Here is a 13,675-nt window from a genome sequence, read left to right on the forward strand (position 1 = left end):
ATTTTTTCCCTTTTAGTTCCCCCCCACCTCGCCCACGACGAACAGCTTGTCAAATATTGCCATGATCGGGGACCCCCTTACCGTGAATTTGATCTTCTCCAAGTGGATAAACTCAGAAATCCCCCAGCGAAGTCGCAACCCCCGGTGCCATAGCCGACCTCCAATTCAAAATAATCCGTTGCTGGACAATCAGAGAGGCGAAGGCCATGACATTGGCCCCCTTCCTCTCCAGCAGCTCCGACACCCCCGATACCCCAAAGATCGCCACCATGCCATCTGGCTTCACCTCAACCCCTACTACCCTCGCTAGGGTCTCGAACACCGCCTCCCAGTAGCTCTCTAACCCCTCGCATCCCCAGTTCACGTGGGCATGGTTCACCGGACCCCGCCCACACTTCTTGCATCCATCTGTTACCCTGGAAACAAACCCACTCATCTCGTCCCGAATCATGTGATCTCCATGCACCACTTTAAACTGAATCAAGCTCATTTTTGCACAGGAGGTGGTTGAGTTCATTCATCACATCACCTGACACCGGAGTCCACATGCTACCTCCCTCTCCAGCTCCTCCCCCTTCTGTTTGATCCCCTTCTACTAATGCCTTGCCCTGCTCTCTCAACCACCCATATATGTCCCCGATCCGGCCCTCCCCCACCTCATCTGGAAGCAGCATTTTCTCCAGTAGCGTCTATTCCGGTAATTCGGGAAACAAAGGCAGCTCCTTTCGTTCAGTACCTGAACTCACTCCCCCTTGGTACCTCAAACCTCTCCTGCAATTCCTCCAGCCCCATAAACTTCCCCTCCGAGAATATATCCCTGACCTGCTCCAACCCTTCTTCCCTCCACCACCTATACATCACATCCAGCATCCCCCTCCCAGCTTAAACCTATGATTCCCACACAATGGTGTCAGCACCGACATGTGGCTCAATTATAAAGTGCCTCCTCAACTGATTCCAGATCTTAAGAGTCGACTCCACCACCGGACTCCCCGTGTACGTCCTCAGAGCCAGTGGCAACGGGGCTGTCACCAGAGCCCTCTAACTCCAGCCCCTACAGGACTCCACCTCCAGCCTGATCCACTTGTCTCCTCCCACCCCCCTCCGCCCCACCATTGCTTCACCTGCTCCTCATTCGTTGCCCAACAATAATGCATCAGGTTCGGGAGGGCCAACCCCCTTCCCTGCCCCTGCCTTTGCAACGGAGCCCTCTTCACCCTCAGCACCTTCCCCGCCCACACAAATTTGAGATTAGCACATCCATCTTCCGGGAAAAGGCTTGAGGGAAGAAAATCGGGAGGGCTTGAAACACCAACAGAAACATTGGCAGCACGTTCATCTTCACCACCTGCACCCGCCCCGCCAATGTCAAGTGCAGTGAATCCCACCTCTTAAGGTCCCCCTTGACCTCCTCCACCAACCCCGTCGGGTTCTACGTGTGCATTGTGGCATGATTCTCATTGTGGCAACAAACCCATGATTCTCTCCATACTCTCCAGCGGGTCCAACACGAACAGCAGCAGGTCACCCCATGTACAGCGATACCCTGTGCTCCCTCCCCCCTCCTCACAATCCCCCACACCTCAGCCAAGGCCCAGAGGGCCATCGCCAAGGGCTCAATCGCCAATGCGATTAACAATGGCGACAACGGGCACCCTTGCCACATCCCCCTATACAACCCGAAATACCCGGAGCTCGACTGATTCATTCGCACACTTGCTGGGGGGGATGCATACAGCAATCGGACCCGTGCCGCAAACCCAAACCAACCCAAAATCCTGAACAGGTACCACTCTACCCCGCCAAAGGCCTTCTTGCCTCCATGGACACTATCACCTCTGGAACTCACACCCCTGGCGGAGACAAAATTACATTCAACAATGTAATTTGAGGCAGCACGGTAGCATTGTGGATATCACAATTGCTTCACAGCTCCAGGGTCCCAGGTTCGATTCCGGCCTGGGCCACTGTCTGTGCGGAGTCTGCACGTCCTCCCTGTGTGCGCGTGGGTTTCCTCCGGGTGCTCCGGTTTCCTCCCACAGTCCAAAGATGTGCAGGTTAGGTGGATTGGCCGTGATAAATTGCCCTTAGTGTCCAAAATTGCCCTTAGTGTTGGGTGGGGTTGCTGGGTTGTGGGGATAGGTTGGAGGTGTTGACCTTGGGTAGGGTGCTCTTTCCAAGAGCCGGTGCAGACTCGATGGGCCGAATGGCCTCCTTCTGCTCTGTAAATTCTATGAAACAATCTCCGAATATTTCTGGAGAGCTGCCTCCTCTTCACAACACATATTTGGTCCTCAGAAACGACCTCCGGCACAGACCTCTCCAGACTACACGCCAACACCTTTGTGAGGATTTTCACGTCCGTATTCAGCAGCGAAATGGGGCTATAGGACCCACACTGCTTAGGGTCCTTCCCCTTCTTCGGAATCAGCGAAAACGATGCCTGCCTTACCCGGCACCTCCCCCTTTTCCACTGCTTCACTAAACATGCCCATCAGGTGGGGAGGGCCGGCTCCATCGCAAACTGCTTATAAAAATCTGCTGGAAGCAATCCGGCCCCCTCACCTTCCCCACCTGCATCCTCCCGATACACTGCATCACCTCCTTAAACTCCAACAGCTCCTCCATGTGGTAAACCACTGTTGCACCTGTATTAGGTGATGTAAGGTAGGACCTGTACTACAGGTTCGCCGGTAGTCCCTGCCTGCTGGCTCCGCCCAGGAGGCGGAGTATAAATATGCGTGTCCTCCATTCAGCAGCCATTTCGCCAGCTGCTGTGGGAGGCCAAACATCTTAGAGCAATAAAGCCTCAGTTGTATCCAACTCTAGTCTTTGTTCAATTGATCGTGCCTCAATTTATTGCTCTAAGAGTTTCTAAAAGATGGACCTCCGTATCAAGCCAGATTGCCTGCAGCTGGATCCGCAATCAAGCATCGCCAAAAAGGACTTTAATCACTGGCTAGCTTGCTTCGAGGCGTACATCAATTCAGCGACCACCCCTGTTCCGGAGGCTCAGGAGATACAGATCCTGTACTCAAGGTTGGGCTCCAACGTGTTTCCGCTGATCCAGGACGCCCCGAACTACGCCGACGCCATGGCGCTTCTCAAAGATCACTACGCACAGAAAACGAACACGCTCTTCGCCAGGCACGTACTCGCCACTCGCTCTCAACTGCCTGGTAATCCATAGAAGACTTCTGGCGGGCCCTAAACCCACTCCTCCGGGACTGTGACTGTCAGGCCGCTACGGCCAGCGAACATTCCAACCTTCTTATGCGGGACGTGTTCGTAACGGGGATTGGGTCGGACCTCGTACGCCAAACACTGTTAGAAGGGGCCACACTTGACCCAGCTGAAACAAAGAAGCTAGCGCTCTCCATGACGGTCGCCTCACGTAAAATTCAGGCCTACCCCACCAGCCGCGCGGCCCACCCCTCCTACCCCTCGTGGACACCACAGACGGCCGCCCCAGTGGGGGTCTTACCCAGCCAGTACGCCTGCGCCACATGCCAGCCCGCGCACCCCGGGGGTCCCCGATGTTACTTCTGCGGCCAGCAGAAACAACCCTCGCCAACGCTGCCCGGCCCGCGCTGCCCTTTGCGAGGCTTGCGGCAAGAAGGGGCACTTCGCCGCGTGTGCCAGGCCCGCGCAGTCGCCGCTATCGCCCCCACCCCCCTCACCCACACACAATGGGCGCCGCCATCTTCACCTCCAAGGGGCCACGCGCAGTCAGTGGGCACCGCCATCTTGTCCAACCCCCGCAACGTGCGGCCCATGGGCGCCCCCATTTTGTCCCCCGCAGGATCTTCAGGCGCCGCCATCTTGTCTCCCCCACGGGGCATGGACACCGACAGCATTCCAGGACCTGGGCCCCCCAGGCTCCCCATCATCCGACGACCGACCACGACTTACCTCAGTGACGATCAACCAGTCTTGTCCGCACAACCTGGCCACCGCATCGACCAGTGTGAAAATCAACGGCCACGTGACCTCTTGCCTGCTGGACTCCGGGAGCACCGCAAACTTCATGCACCCGGATACGGTAAGGCGCTGCTCCCTCGCGGTACAACCCGCCAACCAAAGAATTTCCCTGGCCTCCGGATCCTATTCCGTCGTGATCCGGGGGTTCTGCACGGTCACACTCACGGTCCAGGGCATAGAATTCAGCGGCTTCCGCCTCTACGTCCTCCCTAACCTCTGCGCTGCTCTACTACTAGGCCTGGACTTCCAGTGTAACCTCCAGAGCCTTACCCTCAAATTCGGCGGGCCCCTACCACCCCTCACTGTGTGCGGTCTCGTGACCCTAAAGGTCGACCCACCATACCTCTTTGCCAATCTAACCCCGGATTGCAAACCCGTTGCCACCAGGAGCAGACGGTACAGCACCCAGGGCAGGACCTTCATCAGGTCTGAGGTCCAGTGGCTGCTTCAGGAGGGCATCATCGAGGCCAGCAACAGCCCCTGGAGAGCCAAAGTGGTAGTCGTTAAAACTGGGGAGAAACACAGAATGGCCGTGGACTACAGTCAGACCATCAATCGGTACACGCAGCTCGACGCGGACCCCCTCCCACGCATATCTGATATGGTCAATCAGATTGCGCAGTACCGGGTCTTCTCAATGGTAGACCTCAAATCCGCCGACCACCAGCTCCCCATTCGTAAATCGGACCGTCCATACACTGCCTTCGAGGCGGACGGTCGTCTCTATCACTTCCTCAGGGTTCCCTTCGGTGTCACTAACGGGGTCTCGGTCTTCCAAAGGGAGATGGACCGAATGGTCGACCGGTACGGTTTGCGGGCCACCTTCCCAGATCTAGACAACATCACCATCTGCGGCTATGACCAGCAGGACCACTTTGCAAACCTTGCCAAATTTCTCCACACCGCCACTGTCCTCAACCTCAGCTACAACAAGGAGAAGTGCGTGTTTAGCACAACCCGCTTAGCCATCCTCGGCTATGTGGTCCAGAACGGAGTTCTGGGGTCCGATCCCGACCACATGCGCCCCCTCATGGAGCTTCCCCTCCCCCACTGCCCCAAGGCCCTCAAACGCTGCCTGGGGTCCTTCTCGTACTACACCCAGTGGGTCCCGAACAATGTGGACAAGGCCACCCACTCATACAGTCCACCCAGTTTCCCCTGATGGCCGAGGCACAACAGGCCTTCGCCCGTATCAGAGCCAATATCGCCAAGGCCGGGATTCACGCAGTAGACGAGACACTGCCCTTCCAAGTAGAAAGCGGCGCATCAGACGTTGCCCTTGCCGCCACCCTCAACCAGGCAGGCAGGCCCGTGGCATTCTTCTCCCGCACCCTCCATGCCTCAGAAATTCGGCACTCATCCGTCGAAAAAGAGGCCCAAGCTATGGTTGAAGCTGTGCGACATTGGAGGCATTACCTGGCCGGCAGGAGATTCACTCTCCTCACTGACCAACAGTCAGTAGCCTTCATGTTCAATAACACACAGCGGGGCAAGATCAAAAATGATAAAATCTTGCGGTGGAGGATCGAGCTCTCCACCTATAATTACGAGATTTTGTATTGCCCCGGTAAACTCAACGAGCCCCCAGACACCCTCTCCCGAGGTACATGTGCCAGCGCACAAGTGGACCGTCTCCGGACTCTGCACGACAGCCTTTGTCACCCGGGAGTCACTCGATTGTACCATTTCATAAAGGACCACAACCTGCCCTACTCCGTCGAGGAAGTAAGGACAATCACCAGGGACTGCCAGGTCTGTGCGGAGTGCAAGCCGCACTTCTACCGGCCGGACCATGCGTGCCTGGTGAAGGCCTCCCGCCCCTTTGAACGTCTCAGCGTGGATTTCAAAGGGCCCCTCCATCGACCGTAACACGTATATTCTCAGTGTGGTCGATGAGTACTCCAGGTTCCCCTTCACCAGCCCATGCCCCGATATGACGTCTGCCACCGTCATCAAAGCCCTAAACACTATCTTCGCTCTGTTTGGTTTCCCCGCCTACATCCACAGTGACAGGGGATCCTCATTCATGAGCGATGAGCTGCGTCAGTTCTTGCTCAGCAGGGGTATCGCCTCCAGCAGGATGACCAGCTATAACCCCCGGGGAAACGGGCAGGTAGAGAGGGAGAACGGGTCGGTTTGGAGGGCCGTCCAACTGGTCCTACGGTCCAGGAACCTCCCAGCCTCTCGCTGGCAGGAGGTCCTCCCTGATGCACTCCACTCCATTCGGTCACTGCTGTGCACCGCTACTAACAACACACCCCATGAACGTCTTTTTGCCTTCCCCAGGATGTCCATATCCAGGGTGTCGCTCCCCACTTGGCTCGCAGCCCCAGGACCAATCCTGCTCCGTAGGCACATCCGTCTCCACAAGGCGGACCTGTTGGTGGAAAGGGTGCAATTGCTTCTTGCCAACCCCTGTATGCCTACAGTACCCCGACGGCCGCCAAGATACTGTCTCCCTCAGGGACCTGGCACCAGCAGGTTCCACACACACACACCTCTCCGGCCCGGTACCACCCTCCCCTCCCCCGGCGCTCCCAGCATTACCCCCACCAGGACCATCCATCCTTCCCCTGCCCACGCCCGAGGAGGAAGAGGATTTTGGCACACTCCCGGAGTCACCGAACAACAGACCAGCATCGACATCGCCGCCACCACTGCGTCGCTCCCAGCGGAACATCAAGGCACCGGACCGGTTAAATCTCTAACTGGCACCGGACTTCAAAAGACATTTTTCTTCTGATCAAATACTGTAAATATAAATTCGTTGCTGTATATAGTTCTCCACCACCCCCGCCGGACTCAATTTTAACAGGGGGTGAATGTGGTAAACAACTGTTGCACCTGTATTAGGTGATGTAAGGTAGGACCTGTACTACAGGTTCATCGGTAGCCCCTGCCTGCTGGCTCCACCCAGTAGGAGGAGTATAAATATGTGTGTCCTCCATTCAGCAGTCATTTTGCCGGCTGCTGTGGGAGGCCACACATCTTAGAGCAATAAAGCCTCGGTTGTATCCAACCTGAGTCTTTGTTCAATTGATCGTGCCTCACTCCAGCACCTGCCTCTTCCCTTCCTCCAACTCCGGGTAATCCAGTCCATCCAGAAACCACCCCAAATCCATCATCTCCCCCATCGGCTCTGCCCTGTACAGCCCCTCATAGAAGGCCTTAAACACCTCAGGCGGGATTCTCCGTTAGCCTACGCCGAAATCGGGAAGGGCGATTGAGCGGCGAACCGGTCCTGACGCCAAAATCGTGGCAGCCGCCGATTTGACGCCAAATCGCAATGCTCCAGCACCTCGACAGCGGCGTCAATGCGTTCCCAACCGCACGTACAATAAACTCCGTTTGCAGGGCAGCATGTGACGCAGTGGTTAGCACTGCTGCCTACGCCGTTGAGGACCCGGGTTCGAATCCTGGCCCTGGGTCACTGTCCGTGTGGAGTTTGCACGTTCTCCCCGTGTTTGCATGGGTCTCACCCCCACAACCCAAAGATGTGCAGGGTAGGTGGATTGGCCGCGCTAAATTGCCCCTTAATTGGAAAACAAATAATTGGGTACTCTAAATTTATAGTAAAAAATATACACCGTTTGCATGTCATTAGCGGGACTGACCCAGTATTCTCCGGGGCCTCCGCGATTCTCCGTCTCCGATGGGCCGAGTTCCCGTTGGCGTGGCTCACTTGCGATTTTAATAATAATCTATATCATCACAAGTAGGCTTACATTAATACTGCAATTAAGTTACTGTGAAAAGCCCCTATTCGCCACACTCCGGCGCCTGTTCGGGTACACTGAGGGAGAATTCAGAATGTCCAATTCACCTAACAGCACGTCTTCCGGGACTTGTGGGAGGAAACCGGAGCACCCGGAGGAAACCCACGCAGACACGGGGAGAACGTGCAGACTCCACACAGACAGTGACCCAGGCTGGGAATCGAACGTCGGACTCTCGCGCTGTGAAGCAACAGTGCTAACCACTGTGCTACCGCTCCACGATTAAAAACTGTGAAACCGGCGTTGTGGCTGCTGAGGGAGGGAGAGGGGGTACGGAAAATGTCCAATATCACCATTGTTTATTGATTGTTGTGCCGCTGGCCAGGAGGCTTCTGCCAGGGCTGGGGGGGGGGGTGCAGGGGGGCAGGAGATGGGCTGTGGGGTCAGGGTGGACGGACACGGAACACCATTGCTGCAGCCGGCAAGGCAGCCATGCAACTGCGCATGCCGCTAACAGCCCACTTTCAACTTAGTGCCACAGGTCGTATAGGTGTCCCCCCCCCCTGGGTGCCCTCTGGCCCCAGCTGACCCATCAGCTGTATGGGTGCGTCCAGCACAACCAGTGCCACCTTGTTGGCTGGGATGAGTGTGCGTGGGGAGTGTAATGTGTATGTGCGGCCGCAGCTTGTCAGCCTCCCCAGTGTCGATTACAGACCCGGCGAATTCCGCACTGTTTACGTTGGAATCGATTGTGTTCCACGTGGCACCGGTGTTAGCCCCATAATAGTAGCGGAATCGGTGCAGGCGTGGCACCAGTTTTTCTATTGTGAGGGCGGCGCGGTGACGCAATGGTTAGCACTGCTGCCTCACGGCGCTCAGGTCCCAGGTTCCATCCCGGCTCTGGGTCACTGTCCGTGTGGAGTTTGCACATTCTCCCCGTGCCTGTGTGGGTTTCGCCCCCACAACCCAAAGATGTGCAGGGTAGGAGGATTGGCCGCGCTAAATTGCCCCTTGATTGGAAAAAATGAATTGGGTACTCTAAATTTATTTAAAAAAGAAAAAAAAAGTTTTTCTGTTGTGAAAGTCTACGAATTCTGCGTTGACCTCAACACTTAGTCTCAGAAACGCAGAATCCCACCCCTCATTTATCCTCTCCGGGTCCGACACCACCTCCCCCAAAAAGGGGGCGAGGCGAGAGCAACCATCCGCCTGACAACTTCTCCCAATCGGCAAACAGTAACAAAAATCAAACTTTCGTAGAGATAACTCCTCCACCCAAAGTCACTCCTCACTGCTCCCCCAGCTTCTGCTCCTTCATAAAATCATTCACCTCCTCCGGCATCCCAAAATAATGAACTGTCCAGGCTGAAAGCACATTAACTTCCCTCGTCAAACCACAGTGCATTAGCTCAGATTGAAAAATCACGTTCCTCTGGTCAACTTCACCTCCTGGCTCCTAAAAGCTCCCAGGCCCTGTAAAACAGGATTATTTAAAAAATAATAATAATAACCGCTTATTGTCACAAGTCGGCTTCAATGAAGTTACTGTGGAAAAAACCCTAGTCGCCACATTCCGGCGCCTGTTCGGGGAGGCCGGTACGGGAATTGAACCCGCGCTGCTGACCTTGTTCCGCATTACAAGCCAGCTGTTTAGCCCACTGTGCTAAACCAGCCCCTGCACCATGACCACTGCAGTCAAACACACCATATCCCCAGGCTTTACCCCTTAAATTGCCCAATATTTAGAATCCAATATTCCTAAAGTCTTCCAGTGGTCACACCTCCCCCCTCCCCCTTAAACATATGAACCAGCAATATAGACAGATGGCTTTCTTTTTAAAAAAATTTAACTTTAAACATCTCCTACAACTTATGCTCTATATAATATAATTTAACATTTCTAAACAGGCAACCCTTTTAAAAAATAAATTTAGAGTATCCAATTATTTTTTTCCAATTATGGGGCAATTTAGCGTGGCCAATCCATCTACCCTGCTCTTTGGGTTGTGGGGGTGAAACCCAGGGAATCACGGGGAGAATGTGCAAACTCCACACGGACAGTGACCCAGAGCCGGAATAGAACTTGGGACCTCAGCGCCATGAGGCTGCAGTGCTAACCACTGGGACACTGTGCTGCCTCTAAAAAGGTGCTTTGCGGGGCTCGCCCGGGGATATGAACCCGGGACCTCTTTTTATAGAAATGGAATGCTCGAAGCGAGAATCATGCCCCTAGACCAACGATCCACTCGGAGGCAGCAGTGCTAACCATTGAGCCACCGTGCTGCCCGTTTAGACAGGCAAACCTAACCACGAGTACAGCCCATTTTAGTCTCCTCACATGTCACAGTCATGATAAAGCATCAACAATCCCATTTTCTCTTCTTGCCACATGGAGAATTTGAAAATTAAACAGTTGTAACAATAAACTCCATCTGAACAGTTCTGCGTTTTCATAGAATTTACAGTGCAGAAGGAGGCCATTCGGCCCATCGAGTCTGCACTGGCCATTGGTAAGAGCACCCTACTTTAGCCCACACCTCCACCCCATCCCAGCTCAGCAACCCAACTAAATCTTTTGGACACTAAGGGCAATTTAGCACGGCCAATCCACCAAACCTGTACATCTTTGGATTGTGGGAGGAAACCGGGGCACCTGGAGGAAATCCCGTCGAAGGCAGCACAATAGCACAGTGGTTAGCACAGTTGCTTCACAGCTCCAGGGTCGATTCCCGGCCTTGGGTCACTGTCTGTGCGGAGTCTGCACGTCCTCCCCGTGTCTGCGTGGGTTTTCTCCGAGTGCTCCGGTTTGCTCCCACAGTCCAAAGATGTGCAGGTTAGGTGGATCGGCCGTGATAAATTGCCCCTAGTATCCAAAAACGTTAGGTGGGATTACTGCGTATGGGGATAGGGTGGAGGCATGGGCTTAAGTAGGGTGCTCTTTCCAAGGGCCGGTGCAGACTCGATGGGCTGAATGGCCTCCTCCTGCACTGTAAAGTGTATAAAGCAACCTTAGTCCAGTTTGAATTGCAGGAAACCCATTCGCTTCTCCTCTTACTGACTGTTCTGGCTGATTAATTATTGGATAGTTGAAATCCCCCAGGATAATTATGCTGTCTATTGCTAAACTAATTTCCCAAATTGGTTTGCTTATATTTTCTCCATTCCCTCGTAACGCTGTTAGTGTGATTGATCTTTCATTATCCTTTCTTTCTATCCCTATTGATTCTATTTCAGTCTCACTGATAGTTTCACCATTGTTTTCTGAAAGTGTCTATAATAACTATCACTTTCATTTATATAGCACCTTTAGCATCCCAAGGAGTTTCATAGGAGTTTCCACAAACAAAATTTGACAGGTGATATCGGAGTAAACACAAAAAGCTTTGTCATAGAATCACCACAGTGCAGAAGGAGGCCAATTGGCCCATCGCGTCTGCACTGACCCTCTGATAGAGCGTTTTGTCTAGGCCCATTCCCTCACCCTATCCCCGTAACCCTGTGCATTGATCATGGCCAATCCACCTAACCTGCACATATTTGGTCTGTGGGAGGAAACCGGAGCCCCCGGAGGAAACCCACGCAGACACGGGGAGAATGTCCACACAAACAGTGACCCGAGGCCGGAATTGAACACAGGTCCCTGGTTCTGTGAGGCAGCAGTGCTAACCACTGTGCCACCGTGCCGCCAAGAGGTAGTTTTTAAGGAATAACCAAAGAGAGATGAGAGTTTAGAGAGTTCCAGCGCATTATACTAACCACAGTTATTGTGGGCAGACTTTCCCGGCTCTTCACACCGTCGGGATTTCCGGTCCCTTCAGAGGCACACGGTTTCCTGGCGGCAGGACGGGCGAGCTACCCAAAACGGCATAGACATCGGAAGGATTGCAATGGCTGTCTGCCTCTGCCGCGGGAAGAGACAGCGCGGTGGCGGGGTGGGGGGGGAGGGGGGTGCAAAAAAATCCCGCCGATTTCACCCCTTCTCCCCTCTGTATCCTTTTGAAATATATCATACACTACAATGTTTAATTCCCAGCCCTGATTGTTCTGTCGCCTTGTCTAATTAAACACGACTATAATAAGGGCAGCACGGTAGCACAGTGGTTAGCACTGTTGCTTCACAGCTCCAGGGTCCTGGATTCTCGGCTTGGGTCACGGTCTGTGTGGAGTCTGCACGTTCTCCCCGTGTCTGTGTGGGTTTCCTCCGGGTGCTCCGGTTTCCTCCCACAGTCCAAAGATGTGCAGCTTAGGTGGTTTGGCCATGCTAAATTGCCCTTAGTATCCAAAAAAAAGGTTAGTTGGGGCAGCACGGTGGTGCAGTGGTTAGCACTGCTGCCTCACGGCGCCGAGGTCCCAGGTTCGATCCCGGCCCTGGGCCACTGTCCGTGTGGAGTTTGCACATTCTCCCCGTGTTTGCGTGGGTTTCGCCCCAACAACTCGAAAGATGTGCAGGCTAGGTGGATTGGCCACGCTAAATTGCCCCTTAATTGGAAGAAAATAGGGTAGTCTAAATTTATCAAAAAAAAAGGTTAGTTGGGGTTACTGGGTTAGAAATGTGGGCTTAAATTGGGTGCTCTTTCCAAGAGCCAGTGCAGACTCGATGGGCCTGATCTCGTTCCTCACAATGTATTATTGCGTCCCTCGTTTTAACATGGGCATTGTGTACATTGCTGTACAGTTTAATTTATTGTTAATAGCAGTTCCTCTCACTTTATTTGCTACCACCTTTTAATATCCCTGACCCATAACACTATTTATGACTTGGACATTTAAGTCCTCCCTGTCCTGTGCTGTCTTTCCTTTTGTGTGAAATGAGCATAGTGGTGACGGCGAAGGGGATTTGGTGTGAGTTAGGACACGGATAGCAGAATTTCTGATGATCTCAAGTTTAAGGAGACCAGAGCAGGAGAACTGGCCAGGAGTGTGTTGGGATAGTCAAGCTCAGAGGGAATAAAGGCCAAGCTGTTTGGTAACGTGTACCTTTCACTTAACATTGAACTATGTTAATAATAATAATAGCTTATTGTCACAAGTAGAACATAGAACATAGAACATTACAGCGCAGTACAGGCCCTTCGGCCCTCGATGTTGCGCCGACCTGTGAAACCACTCTAAAGCCAATCTACACTATTCCCTTATCGTCCATATGTCTATCCAATGACCATTTGAATGCCCTTAATGTTGGCGAGTCCACTACTGCTGCAGGCAGGGCATTCCAAGCCCTTACTACTCTCTGAGTAAAGAACCTACCTCTGACATCTGTCCTATATCTATCTCCCCTCAATTTAAAGCTATGTCCCCTCGTCCTAGACATCACCATCCGAGGAAAAAGGCTCTCACTGTCCACCCTATCCAATCCTCTGATCATCTTGTATGCCTCAATTAAGTCACCTCTTAACCTTCTTCTCTCTAATGAAAACAGCCTCAAGTCCCTCAGCCTTTCCTCATAAGATCTTCCCTCCATACCAGGCAACATTCTGGTAAATCTCCTCTGCACCCTTTCCAATGCTTCCACATCCTTCCTATAATGCAACAACCAGAATTGCACGCAATACTCCAAATGCGGCCGCACCAGAGTTTTGTACAGCTGCAACAAGACCTCATGGCTCCGAAACTCAACCCCTCTACCAATAAAAGCTAACACACCGTACGCCTTCTTAACAACCCTATCAACCTGGGTGGCAACTTTCAGGGATCTATGTACATGGACACCGAGATCTCTCTGCTCATCCACACTGCCACGAATCTTACCATTAGCCCAGTACTCTGTCTTCCTGTTATTCCTTCCAAAATGAATCACCTCACACTTTTCTGCATTAAACTCCATTTGCCACCTCTCAGCCCAGCGCTGCAGCTTATCAATGTCCCTCTGTAACTTGTAACATCCTTCCGTACTGTCCACAACTCCGCCGACTTTAGTGTCATCTGCAAATTTACTCACCCATCCTTCTACGCCCTCCTCCAGGTCATTTATAAAAATG

Source organism: Scyliorhinus torazame, chromosome 7, assembly GCF_047496885.1.
Source record: "Scyliorhinus torazame isolate Kashiwa2021f chromosome 7, sScyTor2.1, whole genome shotgun sequence".
Lineage (NCBI taxonomy): Eukaryota > Metazoa > Chordata > Chondrichthyes > Carcharhiniformes > Scyliorhinidae > Scyliorhinus > Scyliorhinus torazame.